The sequence below is a fragment of the Rattus norvegicus genome, chromosome 2 (assembly GCF_036323735.1).
Source record: "Rattus norvegicus strain BN/NHsdMcwi chromosome 2, GRCr8, whole genome shotgun sequence".
Taxonomy (NCBI): domain Eukaryota; kingdom Metazoa; phylum Chordata; class Mammalia; order Rodentia; family Muridae; genus Rattus; species Rattus norvegicus.
The window spans coordinates 24,242,519-24,267,946 of record NC_086020.1 but is presented as its reverse complement, the minus strand read 5'-3'; the positions used below and the strand labels follow the sequence as shown (position 1 = coordinate 24,267,946).

Genomic DNA, 25,428 nt, shown 5'->3' with positions numbered 1-25,428 from the left:
CAGATAGAGGCCTTATATCCAAAATATACAAAGAACTCAAGAAGTTAGACCGCAGGGAAACAAATAACCCTATTAAAAAATGGGGTTCAGAGCTAAACAAAGAATTCACAGCTGAGGAATGCCGAATGGCTGAGAAACACCTAAAGAAATGTTCAACATCTTTAGTCATAAGGGAAATGCAAATCAAAACAACCCTGAGATTTCACCTCACACCAGTGAGAATGGCTAAGATCAAAGACTCAGGTGACAGCAGATGCTGGAGAGGATGTGGAGAAAGAGGAACACTCCTCCATTGTTGGTGGGATTGCAGACTGGTAAAACCATTCTGGAAATCAGTCTGGATGTTCCTCAGAAAATTGGATATTGAACTGCCTGAGGATCCAGCTCTACCTCTCTTGGGCATATACCCAAAAGATGCCTCAACATATAAAAGAGACACGTGCTCCACTATGTTCATCGCAGCCTTATTTATAATAGCCAGAAAATGGAAAGAACCCAGATGCCCTTCAACAGAGGAATGGATACAGAAAATGTGGTACATCTACACAATGGAATATTACTCAGCTATCAAAAAAACGAGTTTATGAAATTCGTAGGCAAATGGTTGGAATTGGAAAATATCATCCTGAGTGAGCTAACCCAATCACAGAAAGACATACATGGTATGCACTCATTGATAAGTGGCTTTTAGCCCAAATGCTTGAATTACCCTAGATCCCTAGAACAAACGAAACTCAAGACGGATGATCAAAATGTGAATGCTTCACTCCTTCTTTAAATGAGGAAAAAGAATACCCTTGGCAGGGAAGGGAGAGGCAAAGATTAAAACAGAGACTGAAGGAACACCCATTCAGAGCCTGCCCCACATATACAGCCACCCAATTAGACAAGATGGATGAAGCAAAGAAGTGCAGACCGACAGGAGCCGGATGTAGATCGCTCCTGAGAGGCACAGCCAGAATACAGCAAATACAGAGGCGAATGCCAGCAGCAAACCACTGAACTGAGAATAAGTCCCCCGTTGAAGGAATCAGAGAAAGAACTGGAAGAGCTTGAAGGTGCTCGAGACCCCAAAAGTACAACAATGTCAAGCAACCAGAGCTTCCAGGGACTAAGCCACTACCTAAAGACTATACATGGACTGACCCTGGACTCTGACCCCATAGGTAGCAATGAATATCCTAGTAAGAGCACCAGTGGAAGGGGAAGCCCTGGGTCCTGCTAAGACTGAACCCCCAGTGAACTAGTCTATGGGGGGAGGGCGGCAATGGGGGGAGGGTTGGGAGGGGAACACCCATAAGGAAGGGGAGCGGGGAGGGTGATGTTTGCCCGGAAACCGGGAAAGGGAATAACATTTGAAATGTATATAAGAAATACTCAAGTTAATAAAAAAAAAGAAATAAAAAGAATGATAAACTCTTGTGCCACCCTACTCCACCCACTTAGGACAGGACTCATTTCTTTGACCCCAATATTTATGCTGTATTTACTGCCTCATTCTTAGTAACTTTGTATCAGTTTTGTTGCAGCGCTCTTGTTCAAGTGACCACTTTTTTATTTTATTTTATTGTTTTACAATTTCATGCATGTTGTTCTACCTAGAGTTTATTATTAAGTTGAGACAGCCTAGAGTAACATGGAAAAGACACCCTCAGTGGAAGAATTGCTCTGTCAGATTGGCCTGAGGTCATGTAAGTGAGAGGTTGTCTTGACTAAAGGTTGAGCTGGAAGGGTCCATGTCACTGTGGGAAGCACCATTCCCTAGGCAGATAGGCCTGGGCTGTGTAAGAAAGCTGCTGAGCAGGAGGCAGTGGGTGAGCCAGGAAGCAGTGCTCCTCCTCCTTGGTTCCTGCATGAGCCAGTGAGCGAGCCAGGAAACAGTGCTCTCCTTGTTCCTGGTTCTGAGTTTCTTCTTGAGTCCCTGCCCCTCTCTTAATGATGGATGGTAACTTATAAGATAAAAATAAATCCATTCATCCTTAAGTTGCTTTGTGTCAGAGTGTTTCATCACAGCAACAGAAAAGAAACTAGAACAGAATTGGTACCCAAAGAGCAGAGTTGTTCCTGGCGTGGATTTGACCATACTGTTTAGGGGGAGGACTGTGGAAGGGTTTAGAACTTGGAGCTAGAAAAGCGTGGAGTTCTCAGAGCTTAATGGGCTATCCTGTGAGATCGTAGAACATAGGAATGTAGAGAGGAATGCTGTCAATGGAAGTCTGGATTATCAAGTCTCTGAGGGAAGCAAAGACGATCTGTTCATATACCTTTGATTAAGAATCCGCAACTGTTGTTCAACTGAGGTTTAAGAACCAGCTGTAATTAACAAGCACCAGTGAGGTGAAACCTGTGCTTTACTGGGACTGTGGATATTGGGCAGCTGAAGTTGAAGAATCTGCTGTAATTAGCAAGAGACCGGTGCCAATGAGGTGAAATCTTCCCTGAAGTATTTCCTTGGATCAGCACACACAGGCTGTGGTCAGGGGTGGGGACTGGGGGAAGTCTGCATCTCACACTGGTAGTCGAACATAGCTATGTGTAAGACTCACCATGTGATACTGGTTTTGAAAGCATAAAATAAATACATAAATAAATAAATAAATAAATAAATAAATAAATAATAAATACAAGACTGAGGGCTCATAGAGAATGGATGAGGCTTGAGAGGCCATTGGTTAAGGTGCAGCCTCAGTTGCAGTAGAGACCCCAGGCTCTTGGAGATGCCAGGACCCTGTGACATTGTATAGCATCTGGAATGGAGTAGAGCCCCGCTGGGCATACCGGACTGTGCCATGTGGATGACAGAGCTGAAGAAATGGGGAGGCCTGAGCCTTTTAAGTCCCAAAGATCACAGATGAGTGGCAGAGTTTGATGGGCAAGGTTTGACTGACATTGCTAAATTTGGGGTTTGGCTTTAATTTGAGAGTTCCTTCGCTCTGGTTCTTCCCTTTTTAAATAAGAAAAATGTAACTTATCTTTGTCTTTACAAAAGACCAAAGTTGTTAAGAGACATTGGATTTTTAAATCAGACCTTGGACTTTTAAAGTATTGAAAAATTTAAAGACTGGGGGACTTTTAAAAGTTTAACTGTTTTAGATTGTGATGTTAACATGAAATTTCAGGAACCAGAAATGAAAGAATAGAGCGTAAAGCAGTTCTCAACCTGTATTTTCATGACCCCCTTGGGGGTCAAGGGACCCATTTGTAGGGGTCACATATCAGATATCCTGATGTCAGATATTTACATACAATTTATAACATTAGCAAAACTCCATTATGGAGTAGCAATGAAAATAATCTTATGCTTAGGGGTCACCCCGGCATGAGGAACCAGATTAGACTGGCGCATCAGTAGGGTTGAGAGCCACTGGCTTAAAGTGACTCTTTGTATGTAAAGAGGAAGGATGTTGGAATGTCCTGGTCACCTTTTATCATCAAGTGGATACAAACTAATGTCACCCAAAGAGAGAACTACAGTTGAAGAAATTGTCACTATTATATTGGCCCATGACTAGGTCTATGAAAGATTGTCTTGACTAAGGCTTGATGTGAGAGGACCCAGCCCTCTGTGGGTGGCACCATCAATAGGCAAGCAGGTTTGGACTGTGTAAGAAAACCAGCTGCGCATAAGGCAGTGATCAAGCCAGGAATCGGCATCTCCACCATGGCTGAGGTTCCTGTTTAAGTTCTTGCCTTGGCTTCACTCCACGACGGCCTATGACCTGGGAGCTTAAGCCAAAGAAACCCTTTCTCCTCCAAGTTGGTTTGGGTGAGTATTTTATCACAGCAACAGAAGAGTAACTAGAAGACACGTATATAGTGTATCTTTATAAAAATAATATCTTAATTAGTTTTTGAGAATTTCATAGGATGCATTTTGATCCTAGGCGGCCCTTCCCCAGCCCCTCCCAGAGCCTTCCTCACTTCCTTCCTCACCCATGCTCCTTCTGTTTATAAATATGTTGAGTCTAATCCGTGCTGCCTAAATACTCTTGGATGTGGGGTGTGGGGTGTGTGTCGTGGGCTGTGACATATCTACTGGGGTCATACTGTTAAAGAAAATGGACTCTCCGCCTCCCAGTACTATCAAACACCAATCTCTCTTCAACCAGGGGCGGGGCTTAATGCTTGTCCCTTTACTCTATGCAGGGACTTTTTTTTTGTCTTCCGGTTTTGTCTTCTGTGTGCTGTCCCAGCCTCTGAGTTTATTATGTGCGACTTCCTTAGTCATTTGCCACCTTGGACTGTTACAGTCTTTTACCCACTTTATACAATGATCTCTGTGCCTTAGAGGGGAAATCGACATGGTCATCCCATTTAGGGCTGGTCACTTTATAGTTTCTCTCCCTCCCTCTCTCCTTCCTCCTCCCCCTCTCCCTCTCACTCTCCCTCTTCCTCCCCCACCCCATGGTGTGTGTGTGTGTGTGTGTGTGTGTGTGTGTGTGTGTGTGTGTGTTCGTCTATTTCTCTGGTTTCATTGAGACAGAGTTTCACTGTGTAGACCTGGATGACCTAGAACTCCTTCTGTAGACCAGGCTGACCTCAATCTCAAAGAGATCCATGCCTCTGCCTCCTGAGTGCTGGGACTAAAGGCATGTGCCGCGCCCAACCTCGACCAGCAAGGAAGACACGACCACAGGAGATCTTCTTTGAGCAGTTTTACTCAGGAACCTTGACACAATCTTCTGACCTCTATCTCTTCTGACTCTCTCTCCCCGGGGAACGCCCTGCACCACACTTAAATAGCTAGCACTGGCCAGTCCTAGGAAGCCACGTGGGTCATGTAGATAGGCTGTCACTATTCGGAAGCTGGCAGGCCAGGCAGACATAGCCAAATAAGGACTTGTTTACTGCAAGGAGCGCTCACCGTTGGGAGGGTGGAAGTCGGAAACCAGCGCCATCTTTGAGGCGCTGCACGTCGCAGCTCTCTACAGGCATGCACTACGGTGGCCAGCTTTTATTCTATTTATTTTATTTTATTTTTATAATCTCTTAATCTCTGTGCTGTGAGTCTTTATGTTAGCCGCCATACCCTTCAGGAAGAAACTTCTTTGATAAGGACTGGGAGATTCTATGGGCATAGTGATAAGTTACTAGGGTCGTTTTAACACTGTGTTTGTCTGTCATAGGAATAGTGAGTGATACGTTCTCTCCTATGATCTATCTAACCACAAGTTCTTGGTCTCAGTAATGAGGCCAGGTATGGGTTTCACCCTGCGGAAGCATTGCCGGGACAGTTGCTAATGTAGTTCAGTTGGTTTGCTGGAGAGCAAAACTGACGATTAATTTTCTTGTAGTGTATATAGCACCTCCCAGAACTGTGAAAGCTAGCTAGTAGAAACAAAGCTTCCATGTTACTACCAGCTTGTTTTATGAGCATGTGGTGATCTCAGCGATAGGGTCTTGCCATCAGGTTCTAGAGGGTAACCGGAAGCAATGGCGATAGCCCGTAATGGTTAGCGGTGTATGGCACCACATCGTCCACCAACTCCAAAACAGGCAATTTAGTCCTGGTACTAGGCTTTTATTGGCTAGCATGTGGTTATATACCATATCCATCCCTAGTTCCCCTCCCCCACGCCCTTGATGACAGCGGATGATCTTTTTGATGTGCTCCTGATACTTGCAAATATAGTTTACAAGTATTTTGTTGATAATTTTTGCATATAAGCTCATCCTGAAAATGATCTATAGTTTTTCTTTTCCTTCCCTTCTTTTTCGTGTGTGTGTGTGTGTGTGTGTGTGTGTGTGTGTGTGTGTTTAATATGATGGTAATACTAACTTCATAAAAGAGTTTAGTCACATTCTTTTCTATTTTTTAATAGTTTCAGAAACACTGGTTTCTGAAGGGCTGGGAAGTTCACCATTGAATCCCTCTGGGCCTGAACTTCTTTAGTGGAAAGATTCTTAATAACGACCTCAATTTTAGTACTTGTTATACATCTATTAAAATTGTTTATCTTATCCTGTTTTAATTTTTATTGGTTATACAAATCTACGAATTCACATTTTTTTTCCACAGTGGACTATACGTTTTCCAGGTAAGCCATAATGATTTTATGGGTTTCATCGGCATCTGTTGTGCTAACTCTATTTTTATCTCTAATTGTATTGTAATCATCTCTAATTAATCTCTAATTTAAGGACTTTTAATTTTAGGTGTTTTAAAGGTCTTTCTATTAGTTAGTTTGGCTGACTCTGATTCTTCATAATTTTGTTTCCATTCCACTCATTTCTACTCTAATCTTGGATTTGACTTATTTTCTAGATCTCTAAAGTTTATTATTAAATCATAAATTTAAAATCACTCTGCTTCCCTAACATAGACAGTTAGAGTTATAGAATCCCCTCCCCTCATAGGACTTTGGAGAGAATTCCAAGGGCTGCTGAGAAGAGTGGACTTTGCAGTGGTTGAATGGAATGTTTTGTAGATGTTGGCTAAGTCCATTTGTTCTATGGTATCATTTAGTTTGCATATTGATTCATTTTTGTCTGTTGTTGTTTGGGATTTTCTTTCTTTGTTTTTGTTTTGTTTTGTTTTGTTTTGTTTTTGGAAAGATCTGTTATTTGCAGAGAGTGGGGTATTGAAGCTACCCACTGCTATGGTGCACGAGTTAATCTGTGGCTCTGAATCTAACACTGCTTGCTCTATGAAACTGGGTACAACTAGTCTAGGCTTTATATGTTCAGAATCACGATGTCCTTTTAATGGGTTATTTCCTCAGTCAGTACGAAGTAATTCTTATCATTGTTTCTCACTAGTTTTGATTTGATGCCTATTTTGTTAGATATTAGAACAACAGCATTTGCTTTGTTCGCTTACAACCAAAGGTAGTATGTGCCTTTTGTGGTAAGGTGTGTTTCCTGGAGACTGAAAATCAATGGGTCCTGATTTTTGATCCAATATACCAGTTTGTGCCTTTCGATTTAGAAATTGAGATCATTAGTATTCAGAGAGAGTTTAATACTCTATTCACTTAGCAGAGCAGTACTCATAGGTTCTCCCCTAGGGCCTATGGCCTATCTAACCACAGTGCCTGGGCTCTAATAAATGATTATGAGAGTATGAGGTTTAATTTGTGGAATGGGCCTAAATCCAGTAAGAGATTAATTGGTTTTTACTATGATGTCCATGGCACTACTGCACAGGTTGGCATGTCTTGCCAGGCCGGTCATTGTCAGAGCTTCCAAGGTCCACAGTTAGTTATGGTGATTCCCTTTCTCTCTGGTAGCATACATTGCACCTTTCAGCCCTATGAAAATACTGAGGAGGGAGGAAGCCTCCAGGTCAGCACCATTTTGATTTCTTATGTTCTATGATTCCAGTGAATGATGTCTTCAGCACCAGGGTCTCTGCATTAAGTTCTAGAGGGTAGTCAAAAGCATTAGCAATGTCCTGTAACGTTTGGAGGTCTATGGGACTCTAGTAGACAGTAACTCAAAGGTGGTAACCCATCCTAGTGCTGGGCTTTTCATTATCCTGTGGTATTTAGTAGGGATATAATACTGCTGTTGTGGGGTAACACTATTCAAACTCTTTATATGTGTGTATGTGTACATTTTAGAAAGTGTCTACAGTAGTAGGTCTTCCCGTGGACTTTTTCAAAGCATTTCTCATGTTAGTTATCCCTCTTCTATCTACCTTGCCCTCCTGTCCCCTTCCCATTAAACCCTTCTTTTATCATTATTCTCTTTAACTCTTTATACCACTGTGTTCTATCTCTCCTTTCTTAAAATCACCCCACCCCCTACAGGGCCCGTTCCTAATTTCTTGACCTCTAGGGCTATTCCGAATGTAACACACATATCTGAAAATTCAAGGTTAATATCTGCAAATGGGAGAAAAAAAAATGAGATATTAGGCCCCAGAGGGGAACTTATTAGTATTACTCTGCTAAACAGATTAAACTGACTCCTGGTGACTTATTTACTACCTGTAGATTAGTGCATTGGGGCATTGGTCAACTCTCATAAAAAAAGCTTCTTTTTTGCAATAAAGGTGATTAATACAGAGGCCAATAACTAATCATGTTGCAGAGAATAAAGAATAAAATACTGTAAAATGTTCAGCCCTAAATGGGGCATCCATTTCATGCCCTCCTCCTAGAGGCTCAGGGCTCATGGTGAAAAAGGGTGTGGAAAGGTTGTAAAGGCTATGGCCATGAGTGACTCTAAAGAATCAGTGCTTTCTTTACTTAGCTGGGCAGTCATACATGTGAATTATACCAGTTGAGTCAGCATGCTCAAGACCATTCTAGAATCAGGCCAATTAAAATTCCATCATGAGGAGTGGAGATAAGTATGAAGTCCCCCTGCCCCCAACACCTAAAGACCTATTATCAGTTAGTAACTGCTGCAAGAGAGTCAATTGTGTTTAAACTTGTAGCCCCTGATGCGTTGGCCTCCTTCCAGGGAAAGTCACACGTCCAAGACTGTATGGGTAGCACCAACTGTACGTGATGGGTTTAAAAAGAAATTCCACAAAGCTGGCTGTAAGGAATGGGGAATGGAACTGTATAAAATTCTTGAAGAGAGAATAAAAAGCAAAAAATAAAAAATAAAACTAGAAACATATTGAGTGGTTCCTGAAACATTCAGGAATCAGAACAATCTGTGTTATCAGGTATCGACCCAGGATTATGGAAGGTATTTTCCATGTATGGAGGAAACTATAGAAAATTCTAATTAATATGTATGCACTCCCATCCCCACAGGCATACACACAGACTGTTGTTAGAACTGATAAAGGAGCTCATGTTCTAGGACACAAGATGGGTATAAGCTTGGCATGTTTGCAATCCCAGTACTTAGGAGGCAGAGGTAAAAGGTTTGCAGGTTCAAGGTTAGCATGAACATAGTGAGACCCTGACTGGAATGTAACAATATCTAAATAAAGTGATAAATGACTATAAGGTATTAACATAAGATATAAGATTAACAAATGAAAGAAATTTGAAAAAAATGAATGAAGTATTTGGAGTAAAAATTAGTTATTACTTGATGATATAAGGAAGAATAAAGTAATTTCACATTCACATGAAAGCGAGGAGTTAAATTGACAATCTAGGTTGTACAAGGTAAACTGTAAGCCAAAAGTCAACATATTTGTTTGGCAAGTTTTCTAAGATCACTGAGGGGACAGTGTGCTTTTTAACTCTGTGAAGAGTAATGAGAAAAAGTGTAAGTCGGGTCAACTAGGCTTGTGATGATCAGGGCAGAGAAGGGCAAAGAGTGGGTTTAGAAATCCAGAAAGAGAGCACACAGGATAGACAGGTGAAGTAGGCAACCACAGTCAAAGAGTGAGAGTGTGAATTGGAGATGATGTTGGTATCTTGACAGGGTGCGATACTGATGCTAGGGGAATGACACGTACAGACAAGGTCAGGAATGGGAGTGCCAAGCTGGAAGAAAGGCAGGATGTTCCAAGCTTGGAGAGTTGGGTGTAAAGGAATGGAGTTGCAAAATGAAGATGGAAAAATGTGTTTTGTGGGCAGGTCACTTCATGAAATGACCGTACAGCCTGGAGTCTAAGTTCAGTGGCTGTGACAGAGGGCCAAATCACACTTATTGAAGTTAATTACTTTTTGTTTAGATTATAGACTGAGCTAGCTAGTGCCTCTGCTCTAAGATGTTAATGGTAGCTTTGCTTTGTTTTACGTGGATTCTTTACCCTTACCAACAAAGTTAGAACGATTCACTACTAGGTTCACATTTTAGTCGACATAAGGACACTCCTGCATTTTATGAAACAAGCCTAGACGTTGTATGTGATGTTAAGGATACCATCCTTCTAGCCAAAAATTCATCATTAGACCACACTTTGAGGGAGCCTGTAGTCTAGACAGGAGGGCACCCTCAAGAAACCCAGGAAAAGGGTCTCCATAAATAAATTATCATCTTAATACAAAGCCCTGAGATTGTGAGGGTATAGGGCCTTCTGGGAGAATGGTAGATGAGAACGCTGTGGTTGGAGGGGAGAAAGAGTCGGGGAGCTGAGTCAGGTGATTAGGAATGAGAGGTTATCAGGGCCCATGGGCTACAAGTTTCGGACATTGAAGCCACAGGCACTTTCAAAGGAATGTTGTCTCCTGATCTTGAACCCTGAGTACATTTCTTTTTCTCATCTTTGAGTATTCAATAAGTAGGGTAAAACAGAGCTATTCTTCAGGGGTCATTTTCTGATCCCTGAATGGACTTAGAAAAAAGGAGCTTTGCCAGCACAGAGTTACAAAACTTAGTATACAGTGGGGGAATTTATACCTTTCTTGCAATGCAGGCCACTTCTGGTGGGCTGGGATGCACAGTGCGTTGATGGTGAAGGTGATTTATGGCAGCCGCTCTGAATCCATCTATGTTCTATGACCTCCCTGTGCAGTGTCTTCTGCCTTGATAAAAATCACAATATTCCGTGTCGGGTCTTCGTGAGTTTTTTTTTTTTTTGAATCAAGTATGAAACCATTTACAGTGTATTCAACTCTAGCTTTCTTTGTTCATTGTTTATCCCCCCAAGACTGAATTAATACATATCAAAATTCAAAGATTTCAAGATGTTGCTCTATACGTAGAACATTTTTTTTCTGTCCACATTTCGACCTGGCCTCAGATGAACCTTCTCTTCCCTTTTGTACGTCAAAGAATTTGGGTCCCCAAGGTTAATCACATGGATCTTCAGTTAATCATGTATACCCTCCAAACCATGTGGAATTATCTAATTGGACATATAAGGAGATAATTTTACATGGCAGAAAGAATGGTAATGAAGCAGTTATGTAGAAAAATAGGACATTTTTTGAAGGGAGAGTTGCTTAGGAAAAAGCCTGAATCTGTGTGGCTCTGGTAATACATGTATTTATATGTATGTACTCACTATCCGTTAATTATTCCATTAAAACATTGTGAAAAAACGCCAATTTCTATGGTACTAGGACTGAAAGATTATACGGTAGCTCATGTGTCAAAACTGGAATATTTGAGTCAGGGCTATACACAGAGAAAGGGAGGGTCATTATGCAAAGCTTTGTAAACATACTCTCATTTTATTATTTGGACTGAGAAAGGAAAAGGCTAGTGTGGTGATTTGAAGGAGAAATAGACCCTAAAGGCTCATGTGTCTCAACAGTTGGTCCCTGGCTGGTTCCGGGAGGTTACAGGAAGGTTAGGAGGTAGATCCTTGTTAGAGGAAGCACCCAGGGGATGGTCTTGAGAATTTTTAGCTTTGCCCACTTCCAGTTCACTCTCATTGTGTTTGCAAATGTGATCTTGCCTCTCCCTGCTCCAGCTGCCTGCTGCCATCCCTCCACAGCCAGTGGGGACTCCTTCTCTGGAACCATAAGCCAAAATAAAGTCTTCCCTGTCAGTTTTTACCATTATATTTTATCATGGCAACAAAAGTAAGTAATATAGGCACAAAAAAAGGTTAGAAGAAGAAGAGAAAAACAGATGGAGAAATAACTGTAACTCTGTGTTTTGGGCGTTAGAATGAAATCAAGAGCTTTGGAAATGAACCGGCTGATTGATTGATTGATTGATTGATTGATTGATTGATTTGTGTGTGTGTGTGTGTGTGTGTGTGTGTGTGTGTGTGTGTGTGTGTGTGTGTTTGGGGATGATGTCTTCCCAGTGGAGCTCACATTTCAACTTGGTCCTGATAGGTAATCAGGAGTTGCACATAAAGGCAGCAGGGTAAAAAACATTGCGATCCAGCGTGCAGAGAGGTGAGAAATGTGTCAAGTGCCCAGTGATTCTGTTCGGCAGACTTTTGAGGCACATGAAGTAGTGCTGAGAAGGAAGGTTGGAAAGACTAGTGAGGGTTCTGCATGCTTGACTTTGATTCTGTAGAAACTACTGGGGAGTTTCTTGAAAGTTTAAGACATACATAATAACATAATAATCATAATTGTGCTTTAGAAAGATGACTGGGGAAAAAAAGAAAATGGAGGAGCTAAATTCGGATGTGTTTGTGTAGAGTATATTGTTCGCACACCTACCTCATTCTAGCAGCTGAGTACAAAGCATCATGGGAACCTGTTGACTTCCTTTCTTGTGCAGCTTTAAGTGGTAAATGGAAAACTGATTGGATATAAAAATGCACATAATCATCAAATAGTAAAGAGTCTTTTGGAGAACAGGGAGGTCTTTGCAGTTGAGTGACCACACCAGCATACACTGAGTGCCAATGGAACACTTGAGTAAGAAACCTTCAGCTATAGCAGAGCAAGCCAAGAGCTTAGCTGTGGGAAGAGGACTTAGGCAGGAGGATTGCATGTGTGGACAGGTGTATTAGAAGGGCTCTGCAAAGCAAAGACAACAAAAGAGAGACTTCCATTTCTGTTTCTAAAATGGGAATGGGGCTAAAGAAACGCTGACCACCTTTTGAAGAGCACTGGGAACACGGAGTCGGTTGTTTAATATATTCATGCTTGACAGGCTAGAACAGGATCTTCTTTTATAAATAATCTCCAGACCATGATTTTAGAGAGAGGTAACTAAGCTATGTTCTGCTGTCATTCAAGATCAGGAACTTTGCATTTACGCGGTGAAGCCTGATTATGCTCTCAGACCAACAATGGGTTCCTTTTGCTTTGCTTTATTTTGCTCACTTGGTTTTGGTCTCTCGTGTAGTTTAAGCCATTCATTTCCCTTTTAGATGCTCAGAATTTGCACTCAATGGTTACATTTAAGGGAAATTTTTCTCAAAATGTAAAAAGCGCATTGGCTGGGATGGTGTGTATAGAAACCCTTCAAGCAAGTGAGAGACGAGCAGAACTGGGAACACATCGGCTCATCAGGATCTCGCTGAGTGCATCATGCGCAGGGGATAAACCCAAGTCAGAATTTGCAATGAGATCATTAGTGTGGCCATCCTGGTCCCGTACTCAGACTGCAAGCATGTTTAATGCACCAAGCCCACCTCAAGATGCCCCTCGGCCCCAAGAGAACAAAGAACCAGGCCAAAACAGGAGGATGGAAAGATGCCAAGTGGTCATAATGCTGTCAGTGTCACACTCTGTACTGATCAGAAGAAGAAAAGTAATAGAGAAAGTTCTGTCCTGCTGGTTCGGCTGCCTGCCACCTAACCCTGTGGAAGACGAACAAGGAGAAAATAGCCATATCATTATGGATTATATCAATAATACATTATAGAGATACCTTCTGTATATGGAATAGTGCCCTGATTTATGTGAATTATCAATATTTATGATTACACACTTGACCATTGGATATCAAAAAGAAAATTTTAAAGTAAATATAATTTTAAATTATTTGCTTAAAAATTACTTCATTAAAACAATTAAATTAGCAATATGAATAAAAATGTATTGGAGAAAATAATGTTTAAAGGGTCCCAGTTAGGAGAGAAGTAATGTTTTTTTTCTATTCCTCAATAGATAAAAATGACCTTGGAATAAACAATCTATTTTTATCATGTATAAAGAACAGCTCTGAAAATCAAGCATTCTATCTAAATTCTAAATATTCTCAGAGAATGTCATGGTTTAGAGCAGTATATTTTCATCCCAAATCTACATAACTTTTTAATTACTAAAAATACTTTCTAGACTCTTGTACCATAGCACTCCTTGACTCTAGTCAAGGAATTAAACAATTCCTCTGGCAATTATTAAACATTTAAAGGTTAATACCTTCTGTGTACAACGTGCTGCTGACCACCGTATTGCAGGAACACAAAGTGGGTGAAGTTGCCCAGTGAGCAGAAAGAACGGCAAATGGAAGCACACAGAGTGAGACTGTGCCAGGTGACACGAGGGTTGGAGGGAGAGATGCCTATGGGTTAGAGACGTCTAGGTCAGGGTTAAGGAAAAGCAACTGTTGGCCTCAGTGTTGGTGGGTAGAGAAAATGTCAATGGACAGAAATGGGGACGGAGTGGGATGAGAACACGGATTCTGGTGACAGGAAAGGTTCTCGTCATGGCTCATGGGAGTCATAGAAGACAATTAGGACTACCAAGTGCTGGTAAGGGTTCTCTGGACTCAGGTGTCTGCCTGAGGAGTCTAAAGCAAATACAGTCTACAGTGGAACTGCGTCCAAGCCAGCATGACATGATGTGACATGACATGGCTCTGTGTATGCTCTGATGCTCAGGATTTTATATTCAGCTGCACTCGCCTGCCTGCAAAGTGAGGGTGACTCCCTATCCCCCAGGGGAGAGAGGGCTTTGTACCACAGGGTGACATTAGGTAGGAGCACAATAGTGGCAAGGGCAGGGGAGGGTCATCATGTGGGCCCATCACATACAAGGGACTGTCCACTTCTGACTATGGCCTCTGTGCCCCAGTTATTTAGGTAACATTTGAGCTGTTGAATAATTTTTAGATGTAAAAGGAATTATCATCTACAAATCCTTTAAGTGCCTGCCTGATGAACAGTGGCATCCTCTTGTGGTGAATTGTCTAGGAGCAATCACATCTAGAAGTCAAATAAAAGCTAGAATTCATATAGGGAGGACAGGGCTGTGAGGGTATGACACACTCTGACTGAACATAGGCTGTGGAAGCTTGTCCTTTGCAAAAGCATTCCATGATATTGTATGTCCAGCTAATTTTTGTTCTGTTTTGTTTTGCTTTGTATTTTTGGTTTATTGGATAGTTCATGTATTTACATTTCAAATGTTATCCCCTTTCCTGATTCCCCCCTCTCCCATTCTTCCTCCTCTGTTTCTCTGAGGATGCTCCCCCTCCCACCCACCCACTCCCAACTCCTGGCATTCCCCTACACTGGGGGAAAGAGCCTTGACAGGACCAAGGGCTTCTCCTCTTATTGATGCCAGACAATGCCATCCTCTGCTACATATGCTGCTGGAGGCATGGGTTCCCCTATGTCTACTATTTGGTTGGTGGTTTAGTCCCTAGGAGATCTGGAGGAAACACAGGACTTTGTAGCTACCTCTGTTAAGTGCTGACATCATTTAGAGTAAAAAGGTGTATTGAACTTTTATTTCAGAAGTATCTGGAACTTTCCCATTCTCCACAGTTATCCAGAGATGTTCCTGTTCTTCGTAAATTAGAACTTTAAAAAAATTAGCTGGTTTAGGTATAAGTGTAATTGTGGCTTCAAAGAATGAATTGGGTAGTGTTTCCTCTGTTTCTATTTTGTGGAATAGTTTGAAGAGTATTGGTATTAGGTCTTCTTTGAAGGTCTGATAGAACTCTGCACTAAACCCATCTAGTCCTGTACTATTAGTGGTTGGGAGACTTTTAATGAGTGCTTCTATTTCTTTAGGGGTTATGGGACTATTTAGGTGGTTTATGTGGTACTGATTTAGTTTTGGTACTTAGTATCTGTCTAGAAATTTGTCCATTTCATCCAGGTTTTCCAGTTGTGTTGAGTATAGGCTTTAGTTGGATCTGATAATTTTTTGAATTTCCTCAATTTCTGTTGTTATGTCTCCCTTTTCATTCCTGATTTTATTAATTTGGATACTGTCTCTGTGCTCTCTGGTTAGTATGGTTAAGGGTTTATCTATCTTGTTGATTTTCTCAATGAACCATCTCCTGGTTTTGTTGATTCTTTGGATAGTTCTTTTTGTTTCCACTTGGTTGATTTTAGCCCTGAGTTTGATTATTTCCTGCTGTCTACTCCTCTTGGGTGTATTTGATGCTTTTTTTTTCAAGATCATTCCACACAAAGGAAGAGAACTTCAGACCAATTTTGCTCATGAATAGTAATCCAAAAATACTCAATAAAATTCTCACAAACTGAATCAAAAAATACATTAAAACAATCATGCATCATGATTTAGTAGGCTTCATCCCAGGGATGCAGGGATGGTTCAATATATGGAAATCTATCAACATAAACCAATATATAAACAACTCAAGGAAAAATAACCACATGATCATCTCATTAGATGCTAAGAAAGCATTTGACAAAATTCAAAACCCTTCATGATAAAAGTTTTGGAAAGATTAGGAATTTAAGGCCCATACATAAATGTAGTAAAAGCCATATACAGCAAACCAGTAGCCAACATCAAGCTAAAGGGAGATAATCTTGAAGCAATCCCACTAAGATCAGGGACTAGACAAGGCTGCCCACTCTCTTCCTACTTATTCAATATAGTACTTGAAGGCCAAGCCAGAGCAATTAGACAACAAAAAGAGGTCAAAGGGATACAAATTGGAAAGGAAGAAGTCAAAATATCACTATTTGCAGATGATATGATAGTGTACTTAAGTGACCTCCAAAATTTCACCAGAGAACTCCTACAGCTGATAAATAACCTCAGCAAAGTCGCTGATATAAAATTAACTCAAACAAATCAGTAGACTTTCTCTACTCAAAGGATAAACAGTCTGAGAAAGATATTAGGACACCCTTCACAATTGTCCCAAATAATATAAAATACGTCGGTGTGGCTTTAACCAAGCAAGTGAAAGATCTGTATTACAAGAACTTCAAGTCTCTGAAGAAAGAAATCCAAGATGATCTCAAAAAATGGAAAGATCTCCCATTGTCATGGATAGGCAGGATTTTTCCTTTTTTTTATAGGATATTTTTTTATTTACATTTCAAATGTTATTCCCTTTCCTAGTATCCCATCCATAAGCCTCCTGTCCCCCTCTGCCTTCTTCTATAAGGGCGGTCCCCTTCCCAAACACACTACTTCCTACCTCCCTGCCCTGACATTCCTCTACAATGGGGGATCCAGCCTTGGCAGGACCAAAGGCTTCTCCTCCCATTGGTGCCCAACAAGGCCATCCTCTGCTACATATGCAGCTGGAGCCATGGGTCTGTCCATGTGTACTCTATGAATAGTGTGGTTTAGTCCCTGAGAGCTCTGGTTAGAAAGAACAATTTGCAAATTCATCTGGAATAACAAAAAACCCAGGATAGCAAAAACTATCCTTCACGATAAAAGAACTTTTGGGGGAATCACCAGTCCTGACCTCAAATTATATTACAGAGCAATAGTGATAAAAACTGCAAGGTATTGCTACAGAGACAGGTAGGAAGATCAATGGAATAGAATTTAAGACCCAGACATGAACCCACACTCCTATGGTCACTTGATCTTTGACAAAGGAGCTAAAACCATCCAATGGAAAAAAGACAGCATTTTCAATAAATGGTGCTGGTTCAACTGGAGGTCAACATGTAGAAGAATGCAAATCGACCCATTCTTATTTCCTTGTACAAAGATCAAGTCCAAGTAGATGAAGGACCTCCACTTACAATCAAAATACTGAATCTAATAGAAGAGAAATTAGAAAAGAACTTCAAACATATAGAAATGGGAAATTTTCCTGAATGAGCAGTGGCTCATTCTCTAAGATCAACAATTTACAAATGATACCTTATAAAATTGCAAAGCTTCTATAAGGCAAAGGACAAAATTTTGTCAATATAACAAAATGGCAACCCATAGATTAGAAAAATCTTTTCCAACCCTACATCTAATATAGGACTAATATCCAAAATATACAAAAACTCAAAAAGTTAGACTCCAGAGAATCAAATAATCCTATTAAAAATGGGGTACAGAACTAAACAAAGAATTCTCAACTGAGGACTATTGAATGACTGAGAAGCACCTAAAGAAATCTGGTGTGTCTGAAGATAGCTATAGTGTACTCATACATGAATAAATGAATAAATCTAAAAATGAAAAAGAAAAAAGAAATGTTCAACACAGTTAGTCATCAGGAATATGCAAATCAAAACAACCCTGAGATTCCACCTCACACCAGTAAGGATGGCTAAGATCAAAAACTCAGGTGACAGCAGATGCTGGTGAGAATGTGGAGAAAGAGGAACACTCCTCCATTGTTGTGGGGAATGCAAGCTGGTACAACCACTCTGGAAATCAGTCTGGCGGCTCCTTAGAACATTAGATATAGTACTACCTGAGAACCCAGCTATACCAGTCCTGGGCATACACCTAAAAGATGCTCCAACATATAACAGTGACACATGCTCCACTATTTTCTTCGCAGCCTTATTTATAATAGCCAGAACCTGGAAAAACCCCAGATGTCCTTTAACAGAGTTATGGATACAGAAAACATACCTTTACACAGTGAAGTACTGCTCAACTAGTAAAAACAATGACTTTGTGTAATTCTTAGACAAATGGATGGAACCAGAAAATATCATCCTGAGTTAAGTAACCCAATAGCAAGAGAACACACATGGTATGCACTCTTTGATAATTGCATATTAAACCAAAAGCTCAGAATACCCAAGATACAATCCACAGACCACATGAAGCTGAAGAAGAAGAAAGACCCAAGTGTGGATGCTTCAGTCCTTAGAAGGGGGAACAAAATACTCACAGGAGGAAATACAGGGACAAAGTTAGGAGCAGAGACTGAAGGAAAGACCATCCAGAGACTGTCAGATATGGGGATCCATCCCACATGCAGTCACTGAATCAAGTCATTATTGGGAACTCCAAGAGGCTATTGCTGACAGGAGCCTGATATAGCTGTCTCTTGAGAGGCTCTGCCAGAGCCTGATAAAAATACAGACAGATGTTTGCAGCCAACCATTGGACTGAGAATGAGGTTCCCAGTAGAGGAGGTAGAGAAAGGACTGAGGTGGTTTGCAACCCCATAGGAAGAACAATATTAACCAACCAGACACCCCAGAGCTCCCAGGGACTAAACCACCAAACAAAGAGTACACATGGAATGACCCATGGCTCCAGTCTCATATGTAGCAGAGGATGGCCTTGTCTGACATCAATGGGAGGAGTGGTCCTTGGTCCTGTGAAGGCTTGATGCCCCAGTATAGGGGAATTCCAGGGCAGGAAGTGGGAGGGAGTGGGTGGGTGGTTGGAGGAGCACCATCTTGGAGGCAGGGGTTGGGAGGATGGGATAGGGGGTTTCCAGAGGGGAAACCAGGAAGGGGGATAATATTTGAAATGTAGATAAAGAAAATATCCAATAAAAAATGAAAAAAAAGCCCAATATATGTACTATGCCTCACCTTGAGTTGTTAGTCATGAACACCCCGAGTACCCACAAACAATACACGCTATTGCCCCTGCTCTTGTGCCAACAGAAGTAGGTGGGAGGAGCTTATTGCTAAAGAGCCTTGTCCATTGGCCACCGGACATAGAGAAGTCAAGTAGGTACTGACCAGACATTCCCTCACTGATGACTAGCTCCGGTAGACTGGAAGTTGCTCTGCAGTACTTGGGGGACGTCCTCTATAGTTTTACCTCGTTATGAATCTCGTACACAGTGACAATCAGTGACCAGCATGGCAAAGTCGGCTTAAGGGCACAATTGTCGCATGAATGTTATGGGGTCACCAACTGCTTTCTGATTAGATTATAAGTCCAGTCTACAAGAAGAAACTCCAAGATCTGTGGTAGAGGAGCTCTGAGCCCCAGGGTGAACCTATTGCAATTATTTTGCTATATAGACACAACATTAAATTTCCCTCTAAAGGTATATCTCTCTACACAAAGTTTAAGGGAAGTTCTGTGACCACATCAAAGAAGTTTCTTCGTCCTGTGGAGAGTAGTGATTGCAGAAACTTAGAGCTGTTCAAAGTGCACGAGTAAGTAATTGCGGGGTGCTTGCTCATAGATGGGGCATATTTCTCAAGACTTTTCAATTCTCAGGGACCATGACAGGAGGGGAGGTTGAACAAAGAGACTACAAGAGGCAGAGGTCAGGAAGGACTAGAGCAAAACAATGTCTTCTGGATGTGGTGGGATTATCACACCCATGAACTTGCAGTTGCTGCAGTAGTCTGAACAAGCCAGTGTACATTCTAGCATGAAGCATGGAGAGGGTCCTGAGCTCCTACCCCTAACTGAGACCTATGGACAGTTAATGGCTCCTGGATAAAGAACAGTCAGTTTTCTTTAAGGGTGTAGCGTCTGGTAGGTCAAGCACGCTCCGGTAGAGGGCTCTACACCTAGGCATGAAGAGACAACACAGACGAGTTGGCAGTATCTATGATTGGAAGCTGGGGGTGCTAGGAGGAAAGTTCTCCATTTAGGAAGAGTTGGAGGGAGGAGCTGGAACGGAATGTGATCAAAATACACTGTATGGAATTCTCAAACAATTAATATAACATTTTAAAGTAAAAAAAAATTGAAATTCATCAAAATTTCTTATTTTAAGAAATCAACCCAACAAATGAGCCAATTAATCGAACATTTGTTGAATCAAAAAATTCTAAAAGCCAAAATACGATAACTCATGCATACCAATTTGACAATATTTTTGATGTTTCCTCCCCCTCCAGTGTAGATCTGTCTGTGACTCTTTTTTGCATATATCCTATCCATAGTGTATACAATTCCAGCATCAAACTCTCTCAAGTGAAGGAGATAATTGGGAGCTGACTGAATCCAGAGCTGGATGGCTCTTTTACCACTCCAAGTTCAGTCTCTTAAACTTGTCTTGCTCTCATCTACTGCAATGATAATTTTGCTAAACTGAGACTTTCCAAAGCGTTCAAACCCTTAGTTTCAGAACTACGAATCTTCTCTCCTAATTTGATCATCTCCGTGCTTTTAATTAAAATATGCTTAATTTAATTCATTAAAATATTACATGTCTAATTATTCCAAACATGTTTAGGAATAAATGGAACTGACTTTCAGTCAGTGAACATCAGCAAAGAGTTTGCTGGCTACTGGCCTCGAGGTCTCTGCATGCTGTGCTTCTGTGGACACGAAACCTGGCTTCACGAGAAGGATGCCGTGGATCTGCAAATCTGGCAAGTTAGGTAAATGTAAGTCACTAAAAACTTTCTGCAGGGGTTGGGGATTTGGCTCAGTGGTAGAGCGCTTGCCTAGGAAGCGCAAGGTCCTGGGTTCGATCCCCAGCCCCCAAAAAAAGAAAAAAAAAAAACCTTTCTGCAGTGTAGTTAGCTATGCGGCTAGTTTATGTGTGTTTAGATATCCGTAATGTGCTGTAATATTGCTAATTAATGTTACTAAACAAGTACACATAGACACACCTTCCTCAAAAGCACCAATGTTTTTATCTGGTGTGCGTAAAGGAAATTTTAGTTCTTCCTTGTTATTATTATTAACTGTTCTGCCTTAAATGTTTGCTTGCGATATAATGCCTATGTATCAGGACTTTCATGTTCATTACAGATATTAAAAGTACTTAAAAAATACAAACAGTACTTTCTTTACATGATTTTCTAAGATTGAGTGAAGCAAGGTATGTGGAAGATTTTATCACAAAGCTAACAAATGTTAGCCTTTATTCATTTTGCTTTGGAAAATAGTTGTCCAAGGTTCGTCCATTGAATACAGTCATCATTAAAAATGTATCCTTAAAACATTTAAAAAACATTAAAAGCCAGTGCCAGGGTGTATCTTGGCATATTCCCCCCCATGATTCTAGCACTTAGGAAATAAAAGCAAAATAGTTCCTAGTTCAAGGTCACCCTCAGCTCCACAGTGAGTTGAAGGCCGGTCTGAGCTACATGAGGACATCTTAAAACAAAACAACCAACCCTCAAAGCATCACACAACAGAGCATCTGGGGAGAAGGGGTGAATATGACCAAAGTTCATTGTGTAAGCTCTGAGCAGATAAAAAAAATGAAAAGACTTGGAAGTTTGAGAGAGAATTCTAATACTTGGGATTTGTGGTGAAGTTCAAATTGTATGATTAGAAAATCCACACAGGCAAGAGACACACCAGAACATGAGCAAGTGTAATTTAACATATGTGAGGAGGATATATATATTTATATGTATATATAAACATGTGTATATATTACATATATATATATATATATATATATATATATATATATATATCCTTCACATATACATGCACAGGTTTATATGAGAGGAAGGGTACCATCAAGAAGGGGATGAAGAATGAGGAATGTGGAAGGCACTGAGGGGGTCAAGGTGTCTGTGTGTGTGTGTGTGTGTCTGTGTGTGTGTGTAAAAAAATCTCACAATAAAAACCATTTATTTGTATGCTAGCAAAACATTAATAAGAAAGTGAGAATGTTTAGAAGTCAGTCAGGGAGGGGGAAAAGAGGGGGCAGGATCAGATATGGCAGGACAGGGACCATATATAGAATTTAAACAGAGGCGTTTAGCAATGGGGGATGGGGAACTGGGGGTAGCCACCAGCAAGTCCCAGATTCCAGGAAATCAAGAGGCTTCCAGGACCCAACAGGAGTGAGATGAGCTGAAATGCCCAACAAAGGGGAGGTAGAACCTGTAGAGACCGTATCCAGTGGTTAGGCAAGGCCCCCATTGGGAGATAGAACCATCCACTCATCTCCAAACTCTTAACCCAGAATGGCTCCTGTCTAATGGAAATAAGGGGACAAAGTAGGAGCAGAGACTGGAGGAAAAGCCATCCAGAGACTGCCACACCTGGGGATCCATCCCATATACAGACACCAAACCCAGTCACTATTTTTTTGATGCAAACAGTGTTTGCTGACAGCAGCCCGTTATAGCTGTCTCCTGAGAAGCCTTAGGGATACAGATGTGGATGCTCACTACCAACCATCTGACTGAACAAGGGGTCCCCAATGGAGGACTTAGAGAAAGGACTGAAGGAGCTAAAGGGGTTTGCAGCCCCATAGGAAGAACAACAATACCAACCAACCAGACACCCCCAAGTTCCCAGGGACTAAACCACCCACCAACGAGTATGCATGGAGAGATTCTTGGCTTCAGCTGCATAGGGAGCAGAGGATGGCCTTGTCTGGTGTCAAGAGGAAGAGAAGCCCTTGATCCTGTGCCCCAGTGTGGGGAATGCCAGGGTGTTGAGGTGGCAGGGGAAGCACCCTCACAGAAGCTGAGTGAGAGGTGATGGAAGAGGAGGGTCCAGAGGGGAAACATTTGAAATGTAAATGCATAAAATACCCAGTTAACAAAACAGGAGTCAATCCTATTTAGTGTAGAGGTCAACACACCTTTCACAGGGAGAAACCTGGAAATGGCCGCCTTTATCAAGAGACCACACGTACCATTCCACTGAGAAGCAGCCTGACACCAGGAGGCCCCTAATTTGGTGTACATCAAGTCATTAAGGTCTCCTCCAATCCCATTGCGGCCTCAATTTAATTGTTAGAAAGTTGTTCTTTGGCTATTTTGTTTTTTTCTATGTCTTTATTCCATTCTTCGCTGCCCCTTTTCTACCCTGTCATCCCCCAAATACTAGAGAAGTAAAGGGTAGAGGGGAAAGGAGTGATGCTATTGTTAGACCACTTCCTGCTGCTTAGTGGCGGAGTTCCTTGGGGCAAGTTTGATGCTGGCTGTCAGAATACTCAATTTCTTTTTGTTGTTGTTTCTTCTTTGTGCATGACTAATCTACAAACAGCAACCCACTTGAGGGCCCTCGCATTTATTTGCCCTCTAAAAGTTCCCAGAATTCCAAACATCACACAATTGCAGAAACTATCTGCGGCTTACAAAATCATACCCTTCCTAGAGCATGAGGCAAATCATAGTCAGCTGCTGTGGATGATCCGAAGCAGCCCCATGACCCCACACCTGGGATTAAAACAGAAACATATTCTCATAACTTCTGTGTTTTTCAAAGAACCCCAAATTCTCACTACAGAGGTAATATACCAATTAAAAATTTAAAATATTTAAATGGACCAGTTAATAACAAAATATGTATCTCAGCTGCAAAAGAAAGAAAAATAGCAGGCAAAAGAGATTAAAGAGACAATTATTGAAGACTGTATGTGGTCTGTATAATTTAGAATATCACATCAGTGTTAAATTTTCAGTCTTACGGTTATGTCAGAGAATGTCATTATTCTTAGATATAAGCTGTCATTAAATCATGTATGTATATGATGCATGTATGTATGTATATACATACACAAGTAAATATTCCTGTCTTCTCAGAGAGGAAAAAAGTAGATGTGCCATTTTGCTCACAACTGAGGAATCTAGAGAAAGATTGATTTTTCAGAGTAAAAGCTATGTCTGTCGTTTTGAGTATTGCTTTCCTAGGTTACAACCACACAGTTCTGTGCAATGTTGAACCACATGGTACAAAATCTGCAAAATTCTGCTCTGCCTATTACCCAGAAAAGGGTTGCTTTCTGGGGTGCAATCCCTGCTGTAGCCACTACCTGCAGCAGAACTCCCCAAATCAAAGATTCTCCTTTGCAGAATAAAGCAGGAGCAGCCCTAACATCTTTAAGTAGATTATATGCAAAGTCTAGGGAACATGCTAGTGGCAGAAAACCGTGAGAAGCTGGCCTTCTGGCAACACCTTGGGCTGCTTCCAGAATCCTAACATCATGGAAGATTAAGCTAGTTATCAGGGTTCCCTATACAAAAATCTCGCCTGATTTATACATGGTTGAAAAGATTAAGAAAAATAAACAGATTGACAAGCAGACATGAAGATTACCAAAATGTAGTGTCAGTGGCAAACAGAAAGATACGTGCTATCCCAACTCATTGACCTCAATGTTGAAGTACCTGAGAAAACAGGGCAGAGGGGGAAATGGAGAAAGACCTTGGTCAACCTGAGGCTTTCCAATGGAGATCCCAGTGAGCAAGAACAGGAAGGTTTCTCTGAATCAATAAAGTACAAAGATGTAAATGCTGTGAGTAGCAGCATTCTACATGGTAGAAAAGGAGGGATCAGCAAGACCCAAATGTAAGAAAGGGAATCAGTTTGTCACACACAAGACCTGCGAGAGCTCAGCCAGACAAACTGCCAACACGACAGGAGAGTTGGGCATGAAGCTCTACCCCTAAATGATGCTATTTACAGATGATCCCTGTTGGGAGTCAACTTGTCAAAGAATGTGACCCCTGCTAGCTGGACCACACTCCAGGGAATGGATATACACCCAAGACTATGTGGGCAGCACGGCACCAGAGTGTTTTGTCTTTAAATGAGGACACAAAGCTGGGGAGTAGGAAGGGAGTTGGATCTCAGAGGAGTTGGGGAGTGAATAAGATTTTAAAAAAATTGTGGAAAATTGTCAAAATTAAATAATAAATAAAATGACTTTAAAGTTAAAATAAGGCAAGGAAGGTAGGGAGAAAGGAAGGGATAGAGGGAGAGAATCCTAGTATTTGAGATTGGGGTAAAGTTCAAATCGCAAGCTGGGCAAGTCTGCACAGGCAGGAGCTGCACCGGAATCCTCAAGGCTGGCTTTGTGCCTCTGGAGCTGCCTCAGACATGTCCAGTCCTTAAGACTTTGGTTGGGTCCGATGTAGTCATTGCCTTCTTTTCCAGGGTTAAGGAATACCCTTACTTTAGTGGTAGTTAAAAGAGGAAACTGGCAAGTCGCACTCGAAAGAGTAACTCCCGCCTACATTGGGTGTGTCCTGTTGCCATCGGATCAAACCAACAGTAGTTGTGTGTGACAGCTACAGAGCTAGCTGAGTCTGGTGTGAGGAAACGCTCACGTTTGTTTAAGCCAGATTTTATTTCCTGAGAATGAGAAGATAGTTTATACAAGAGAAGAGTTAGTGTTCAG

The 25,428-nt window shown here is 41.3% G+C and overlaps 1 long non-coding RNA gene across 1 annotated transcript in view; it reads left to right on the top strand.

The window, feature by feature from the left end:
- Nucleotides 1–1,322: 1,322 nt before the first annotated feature.
- Nucleotides 1,323–25,428, top strand: part of LOC134485572 (uncharacterized) — a 67,425-nt gene continuing 43,319 nt past the window's right edge. Inside the window, exons 1-2 of the long non-coding RNA XR_010063698.1 lie at nucleotides 1,323–19,525; nucleotides 20,560–20,713. This is a non-coding gene — a long non-coding RNA (uncharacterized LOC134485572). The remainder of the gene's footprint in view (nucleotides 19,526–20,559; nucleotides 20,714–25,428) is intronic.